The following is a 9,089-nucleotide window of genomic DNA, read 5'->3' on the forward strand; positions in this document are numbered from 1 at the left end:
AGGAACTGACAGGGTTGCATGACTTTTTCTCACCTCATTTGTCTCCTTCTTGCTGCTGCCCTGCCTTCTGAAGCCATCAATCAGGAAGCCTTAGGCTCCCCTTGAAGGGTACCACCAGGCTGGCAGAGAGCTCAGGAGAAAAGCATCCAGGGTCCCCTACTCCTCCTGGGCCCTGTCCTAGAGATCCTGGGCACCAGGAGGTGAGCTCTAACTTCTGACATCATGAGTGGCCAGACATGCTGTGTCCTTCACTTTGCCCAAGCAATAGGCAATGGCAGTATCTCACAGCTGGCAACACATACTCCATCCAGCACACCAGACCTGTGTTTGAATCATGGCTCCATCAGATGCCAGACATGTGACCTTGGGTAATTTTCTTTACCATTTGCCTGAACCTCAGTTTCCCCACCTGTGAAATAGGAATAGTAATATTTCCTTCTCAGGATTGTTGCAAGGTTTAAACATGATTTACTATGTGTCTGGCACTTGGTAGGTGTTCAGCTGATAGGAGTTATGTGGCTACCTAGTTTCTCTCTCCAAGCCTCAAACTGTCAAATATCTGCTGAATGTCTTCTGTGTGCTAGAAAGCTGTCAAGAAACCCCCAGGCTGAAAGGGGAAGGAGATAGTATCTCAAGGAAGTGTTCAAAAAACTTCCCCTCCAGCTCCAGCCCAAGCTAACACTTGTGGTCTTACATAATCAGTTTTAAAACTCTTTTGAGTCTGAACTTATGTGTTATCTAATACACAGCATTTTATTCATCATGTCACTTGTATTACATCTGGTATCTCCAACTAGATTGCAAGTTTCTCAGCAGCTGGGCCCATGCCCAATCCACTTTCATGTGTTTTTCATAGTTCCTGGCACTGAGTTGCACATATAAGTGGTGGTAAATGTAACGTTGATTAAGGTTGATGCTTGTGTTTGTGTGCATGTATGAACATGCAGGTTTGTTTGCATTATGTGCATGTGGATGCATGAATGTGTATGCAGACATGTGTGTGCTTGTGCATGTATGTGCACATGCATGCATGTGTGAATGCAGGTGCATGCATGCATGTGTGTGCACACTGATGTATATATGTGTGCATGCATGTGAGCGTACACATGCAGATGTGCGCATGTGTATGCATGTGTGCACATGCAGGTTTGTGTGCATGTGTATGCATGTGTGCATGCATGCACGCAGATGTGTGTTCACATGCACATTGTGTGTGTGTGTGTATGTGTGACTATTTGTGAGTACAGTTTGACACCTTTTATTCAGAGTGTCATTATCATGTGTCACTTGCATAACATTGTTTTTGTTTTTCAGTCTGCCTCAGTTTCAGAGAGCAAGAAGTCTTTCTCCTCCTGAAACAAAGGGATGAGACAATTTAGATCCTCTGGCTGGCCCAGTATGTGGCCAAGGCAGTGTGCTGGTGTAGGTCTAGAACATGGACAGAGGTATTAAAGGACAGTAGGTGATTGAGCAGTGTTCAGAAACTTAAGACCAGAGGTGTTAGCTAATAGAATCCCCATTGGGTGTGATCAGGTGTGCCAGGAACTGGGTACTAATGACCAGGAATGCCCACAGTCAGAAACAACACAGGGATACCTCTCAAGGATAAAGGGCTCACACAAAATAGACTAAAAATTCCTACCAGTCAATAAAAAAAGGACCAACAACTTTTTATTGTTTTATTTTTTTGAGTTGGAGTCTCAATCCATCATCCAGACTGGAGTGCAGTGGCACGCACACTCATGGCCACCCCAGTGTCGACATTCTGGGCTCCAGTGATCCTTCCGCCTCAGCCTTCTGAGTAGCCAGAACTACAGATGTGCGCTACCACTCCCGGCTATTTTAATTTTATTGTAGAGATGAGGTCTCGCCAAGTTGCCCAGGCTGGTCTCGAACCCACAGGCTCAGGCAATCCACTCGCCTCGGCCTCCCAAAGTGCTGAGATTACAGGCTGAGCCACCGAGCCCAGCCACAACTTATTTTTTAATAGGCAAAAGACATAATCAGACACTTCATAGGAGAGGAAATTCAAATAACCGACATGCATGTAAAAAGGTGCTTTATATCACTAATCATTTGAGAATGCAAATTAAAACCACAATGAGTCAGGCTCGGTGGCTCAGCCTGTAATCCCGCGCCTTTGGGAGGCTGAGGTGAGTGAATTGCCTGAGCCCGCGGGTTCGAGACCCGCCTGGGCAGTGAGACCTCATCTCTACAATAAATCAAAAAATCAGCCAGGCGTGGTAGCACATGCCTGTAATTCCAGCTACTCGGAAGGCTGAGGTGGAAGGATCGCCGGAGCCCAGCAGGAGAGGCTGCGGTGGCTGGGAGCGGCCACTGCACTGTAGTCTGGGCGACCGAGTGAGACTCCAACTCAAAAAAAAAAAAAAAACCACAATGAGACAGCAGCACATATCCACCAGAATAGCTAAAGTAAAAAAAAACAACAGCAACAACAACAGAAAACCAAACCCTGACAAGAGACAACACCAAGTGTTGGGGGAGCAAATAGAATTCTCATATACTGCTGGTGCAAGTATAAATATGTTCAAGCACTTGGAAAACTGTTTAGCAGTAAGAAAAGATGAATGTGTATTTTTCCCATGACCCAGAAACTCTACTGCTAGTTAGATATCCAAGAGAAACAGGTGCAATAAACCCAAATGATATGTTCAAGAAATGTTGCTAGTTACTTTATGTATAATAGCCCCAAGCTGAAAATCTCAAATTCTCATCAACAGTAAAATGGATAAATTAGTCAAATGATAGAATACTATACAGCAAAACAAAAGAACAAACTACTACTACTATATACTATATGATCCCATTTATATTGAATTCGAGAACAGTCAAAACTAATCTGTAGTGATAGAATTAAAATAGTGATGACCTCTGTGAAGGTGAGTACTGATTGAGAAAAAATACTAGGGAACATTCTGGGGTTCTGGTAATGTCCTGACTGATAGCTACATGGGCATATGCACATGCAGAAACTTAAGTTGAGTGCACTCTAGGCATTTTAATATATGCATGCTACATTTCAACTTTAATTTTTTTTTTTTAGATAAACTGCCCAGGAATATAATTGCTGCATTGTATTGAAAGTACATGTTTAAGAAACTGCTATACTCTTTTCCAGAGTGACTATATTGTTTCATGTTCCTAATAGCAATGTATGAATGATCCTATGGCAGAATGCGGCAAATGCTCAAATATATTTCATGTATGATTGAGTGAATGAATGCAGAAACACATGAGTAGCTGCATCAGGGTTAGCAGTTGTCCCCATGGCAATCACCTGGGATGACAGATTGTCTCCCACTAACCCTGTGGTAGAAAGGGGATTTGGTAGCAGTTAAAGGTATTTCCTTTTGAAAGTCAAGCTGCAAGCTTTAAAGACCCACCAGGCACCGGCTGGTTTTGTTTAAGAAAAGCCAAATGGCCAGAGACTGGTCATTTCATGGAAATGCAAAAGGGTACCTACACTCTGCATTTCCTGGAAACCATTTGTTCTTTGAAAAATCTGATTTTGCTGAATACAACCTTGTAAGATTCCAAAAGAAATATGTAATCACTCAACACGACCCCCTCCCTTACCTAAACAAGGGTATAAAACCCCACTTCTCCCATTCTGGGGGGCTCGACTTGGATGCTTTAGCCCTCGAGGCCGCCGGCGTAATAAAGCTGCTACTTCCTATAATAGTCTCGGTGTCACGATCTCTCTATTTTCCCGCTGCAATCCAGTTCCTCTGTATCCTTGCCAGCATTTGTTTTGTTGTTGTTGCTACTTTACTATTTTTTATTTCAGCCATTCTGACAGATATATAGTAATATCTCATGGTAGTTTTAATTTACATATTCCTAGTTGCTAATAATATTGAACATCTATGCATATTCTTAGCTGCTATCTGTATATCCTCCTCAGTGAAGTGTCTGTTTGCCCATTTTCTAATTGAATTGTTTACTTGAGTTTTGAGACTACTTTATAATATAAATGCAAATATTTTGTTATATATATTGTTTGCAAATAATTTCTCTGAGTCTGTAACTTGCCTTTTCATTTACTTAACATCTTTTACAAAGCAAAGCATTTAATTTTGATGAAGCCTACTTTATCAGTTTTTCTTTTAATGGATGGTACTTTTGAAATCAAGTCTAAGAACGCTTCACCTAGCCTAGATCCCAAAGATTTCTCTTACATTATCTTCTAAAGTTTTATAGTCTTGCATTTTACATTTAAGTCTGTTATAAATTTTGTATTACGTTCTCCATAAGATGTGAGGTTTAGGTTTCTTTTATTGTTTGCCTTTGCCTGTGGATGCTTCCAGCACCATTTTTTTTTTTAGAAGACTGTCCTTCTTTTGCTGAATGGCTTTGCACCTTTGTCAAAAAGCAGTTAAGCATATTTGTGAGTCCAGTTCTGTGTTCTCTGGTTGTCACATTGGTCATTGTGGCTATCCCTCTGTCAATATCACCCTGTCTGGATTACTGTAACTTTGTAATAAGTCCTGAAATCAGATTCTTCCCATTTTATTCTTCTTTTTCAAAATTATTTTTAACTATTCTAGGTCCTGGGACATTCCATATAAATTTTAAAATAATAAGCTTGCCAATGACTACAAAAGTCTCGTTGAAGTTTTAATGATATAAATTGTCTTAAACCTATAGATCAATTTGGGAAAAGTGACACCTTTATTATAATGAGTCTTTTAATCTATGAACATAGTATTCTACCTCACTACATTTATTTAGGTCTTATTTGATTTATTTTATCAGCATTTTATAGTTCTCAGTCTACAAGCCATGTATATAATTTTTTAGATTTATACCTAAGCATCATCTTTTTTTTTTGAATTGAGAGTCTCACTCTGTCGCCCAGACTGGAGTGCAGTGGCCGCTCCCAGCCACTGCAGCCTCAACCTGCTGGTCTTCGGCGATCCTTCCGCCTCAGCCTTCCAAGTAGCTGGAACTACAGGTGCGTGCTACCACACCCGGCTAATTTTTTGATTTATTGTAGAGATGAGGTCTCACCAAGTTTCCCAGGCGGGTCTCGAACCCGGGGGCTCAGGCAATCCACTCACCTCAGCCTCCCAAGGTGGGGGATTACAGGCTGAGCCACCAAGCCCAGCTCCTAAGCATAATCTTAAAGCTTTTTGGAGCAATTGAAAATGCTGGATTTTACATTTTTGCTTCCATATGTTTATTATTTTTAAAAATATGATTGAGTTTTGTTTGCTGGTTTTTTTCCTGCAATCTTGCTGGAGTCACTTATTAGTTCCAAGTTTGTTGGCAGGGTTCTTTGGATTTTTCTATGTATAGAGAGAGTCATGTCATCTTCAAATATGGACAGTTTTATTTTCCTCCTTTCCAATCTGTAGTCTTTTTATTCATTTTTCTTGCCTATCCAATTGGCTGTAACTTACAGTTGAAAAGAAATGGTGAGAGTAGACATCCTGCCTTGTTTCTGATAATGAGGGAGACAATTAGTTTCCCTCCATTAAGTATGATGCTATCACTAGGCTCTTTGTAAATGCTGCTATGAAGCTGAGGAAGCTTCTCTCTATTCCTAGTTTGCTGAGTTTTTTTTAATCATACATGAATGAAATATTTTGTTAATTTTTTTCTCTGTGTTAATATCTAACAAATTTCTTGTTTATTTTTCTAAGTTATTGAATTTATGATCATAAAGTTGTTCATAGTATTCTCTTATTTTCCCTTTTAATGACTTCAGAATCTGTAGTAATACCTTGTTTCATTCCTGATATTGGTGATTTGTGTTCTTTCTCTTTCTCTCTTGTCAGTCTTGCTTGAGGTTTATTATTTTTATTAATTTTTTTAAAGAACCAGCTTTTGTTTCATTAATTGTGTCTATTGTTTTTCTGTTTTTAATTTTATTGATATTTGCTCTTATTTTTATCTTTTCCCTCTTTCTGCTTCTTTTGAGTTTATTTTGCTCTACATTTTCTGGTTTCTTGAGGAAGGAACTTGGATTGTTTATTTGGGACTGTCTTTTCTAATGTAAATATTTAGTTATTTAGTGCTGCTTATTTCCCTCTGAGAACTGCTAAAGCTACACCCCACATGTCCTGATATATTTTTGTCTTCATTTATTTATTTAGTTAGTTAAACAATCATTTTATTGCTTGAGTACATAGACAAATTTATGCAACCAGGGCAGAGGCTGTGGACAACTCATATTTCCAATTAGGAGGGAGGACTTGCGTGGTTTTGTAATACTGAGCCAATCGGTGAATTCGACTCTCTATCAGAATCAGGTGGAAGTTAGTGTCATCCTTTCTGTTCCCCTCAAGATGCTTTTGAACAGCAACTGCTTTCCTTTCCTTTTTTTTTTTTTTGAGTTGGAGTCTCACTCTGTCACCCAGACTATAGTGCAGTGGCACACTCCCCACCAACGCAGCCTCACCCTGCTGGGCTCCAGCGATCCTTCCACCTCAGTCTTCCAAGTAGCGGGAACTACAGGCGTGCGCTACCACGCCTGGCTAATTTTTTTGATTTATTGTAGAGATGAGGTCTCGCCAAGTTGCCCTGCTGGGTCTCATGGACTCAGGCAGTCCACTCGCCTCGGCCTCGGCTGGGATTACAGGCTGAGCCACCGAGCCTGGTCAGCAACTGTTTCTAAATTAAATGGTAGAGAGCCTTAGGAGGATCAGGAGCAAGCCCTTTCAACTTAAGGATTCTCAAGATTTTATTTCCCATCACAAAGTGTACTTGTGCCACACCATGTGAGTCCCTCAGCATCACACCGATCTGTGAGGGAGTCAGGCCCTTCTTGGCCAGTTTGTAAATCTGCTCTTTCACGTCGTCAGACGTCAACTTCAGCCAAGTGGGACGCTGTGGTGGCAGGGCAGTGCCGATTGGGACAGGCCCTTCCTGGAAGCATGCATGTGACCCATGATGGCAATGGTCGGGTGCAGAAAGATATATGTATTTTTAAATTTCATTTTAGATTTCCTCCTTGACCATAGATTACTTCAAACTGCGTTTTAATGTATGTGTAGAGATTTTCTTGTCTTGTTATTAAATTTTAGTTGGCTCCATTTTGGCTAGAGAATACACTCTGTATTAATTTCAATTTTATTTTATTTTGTTTTTTTTTTTTTTAAGTTGGAGTCTCACTCTGTTGCCCAGACTGGAGTGCAGTGGCTGCTCCCGGCCACTGCAGCCTCGACCTGCTGGGCTCCGGCCATCCTTCCGCCTCAGCCTTCCAAGTAGCCGGAATTACAGGCATGCGCTATCACGCCCGGCTGATTTTTTGTAGAGATGAGGTCTAGCTGGCCAGTCGGGTCTCAAACCCGCGGACTCAGGCAATCCACTCACCTCATCCTCCCAATTTTAAAAAGTTGAGTCCCTGGATATGATTCATCCTGATGAATGTTCCATGGACATGTTGATAAAAGATGCCAAACTCTGAATGTTCCATGGACATGTTGATAAAAGATGCCAAACTCTGTAAAAATTTTTTTTTTTTTGAGTTGGAGTCTCACTCTGTCACCCAGACTGGAGTGCAGTGGCCGCTCCCGGCCACCGCAGTCTCGACCTGCTGGGCTCCAGCGATCCTTCCACCTCAGCCTTCCAAGTAGCTGGAACTACAGGCACGCGCTACCACACCCAGCTAATTTTTTTGATTTACTGTAGAGATGAGGTCTCACCAAGTTGCCCGGCTGGGTCTCGAACCCCGCAGACTCAGGCAATCCACTCACCTCAGCCTCCCAAAGGCACAGGATTACAGGCTGAGCCACCAAGCCTGGCTGTAAAATATTTTTAAAGGTTCATTTTGAGACAAATGTGAGTAGCCTAGACCCATGACATAGCCCCAAGAGGTCCTGAGTACATGTAGTTAAAGTGGTTGAATGACAGCTTGGCTTTATACATTTTTAGGTAGATAGAAGTTATAGGCAAAACATAAATGAATACACGTGGTTCACATTGGTTCCACCTGGGAAAGTGGGACATCCCCAAGCAGGGGGCTTGTGGGTCATGAGTGGATTCAAGGATTTTCTGATTGATAATTGGTAGAAAGAGTTAAGCTGTGTCTAAAGAATTTTGAAATCAGTAAAGGAAATGCTGAGTTGAGATAAGGGGAGTTTGAGGAAGCCAAGGTATTTAATATGTAGATGAAGCCTCATAGGTGGCAGCTCTTAGAGAGAATAGATGGCAAGTGTCTTTCTCCTCTGGGAATCCTTGAGGATTCCATACAGATACAAATTTCCCCAAGAGACAGTTTTGCAGGGTCATAAACTACTTTTGATTTCCTTTTTTACCTGTTGTGTGTTGTTATTCCAGAGTCAGGTTGGAAAGTCAGCCACATAATATAGAGTTCATAGAATCCCATTTGATGAGACTTCATGATTTGTAGGCAATGACTCCCCAGATCTTTTAGTTAGGAATTTGGGCAAGAAAAAAAAAGGTCAGAGTTTAGTCCTCAGGCACTTGAAAAAATTTACAAGCTGTGAAAGTATCTAAATTTCATAGTAAGTTCCTTCCTAGTCAACATACCTAGAAAAGATTTTTCACGATCAAACTCTGACCAGTAGGAAGGTAACATCCCATACTACACAGCAGCTCTTCCTGAAAATCCCTTTAAAACATTTCCATCTTCTCATCCCAAATTCTTTCTCACCTGCTGCCCAGTTTCTGGTCTCTTCTTCCTTACGGTCCCACACAGCCTTTCCAGTCTCACTGGTGCCAGCCTTGTCTTTCTTCCCAGATCTCGTGTTATACCCATACCCTCTCCCGATCTCTCTATTGTTATTATTACGTAGAGAGTCTTTTTTCCCCCTCTGGTTTTAAAACTTGTCTTTTCACTCATTATCTCATAATTTTTTTTTCTTTCTTTTTTTTTTTTTTTGTGATTCACCCTTCTTTGAATGCAAAGGGTATGATAAACAGCAAATATGTTTCTCTATCTCCTAGGTCTGAATTTAACTCCACCCTTGTATCTGAGGTGTAGATATCCTCTTGGCCATCTTCCCTGAGGTCTACATTTAGGAACCATATGCTCTAATCTTTCTAGAATATCTGAATAATATGACAGAGCTTTCATATACTTGGTGTCCTGGGTTCTTTTG

At 41.1% G+C, this 9,089-nt stretch overlaps 1 pseudogene; it reads right to left on the reverse strand.

Moving 5' to 3' along the window:
- Positions 1-6,122: 6,122 nt before the first annotated feature.
- Positions 6,123-6,914, reverse strand: LOC103265360 (annotated as a pseudogene).
- Positions 6,915-9,089: the final 2,175 nt, after the last annotated feature.

Source organism: Carlito syrichta, unplaced genomic scaffold (genome assembly GCF_000164805.1).
Source record: "Carlito syrichta isolate Samal-C Ts95f unplaced genomic scaffold, Tarsius_syrichta-2.0.1 Scaffold306502, whole genome shotgun sequence".
In the NCBI taxonomy this organism is placed as follows: domain Eukaryota; kingdom Metazoa; phylum Chordata; class Mammalia; order Primates; family Tarsiidae; genus Carlito; species Carlito syrichta.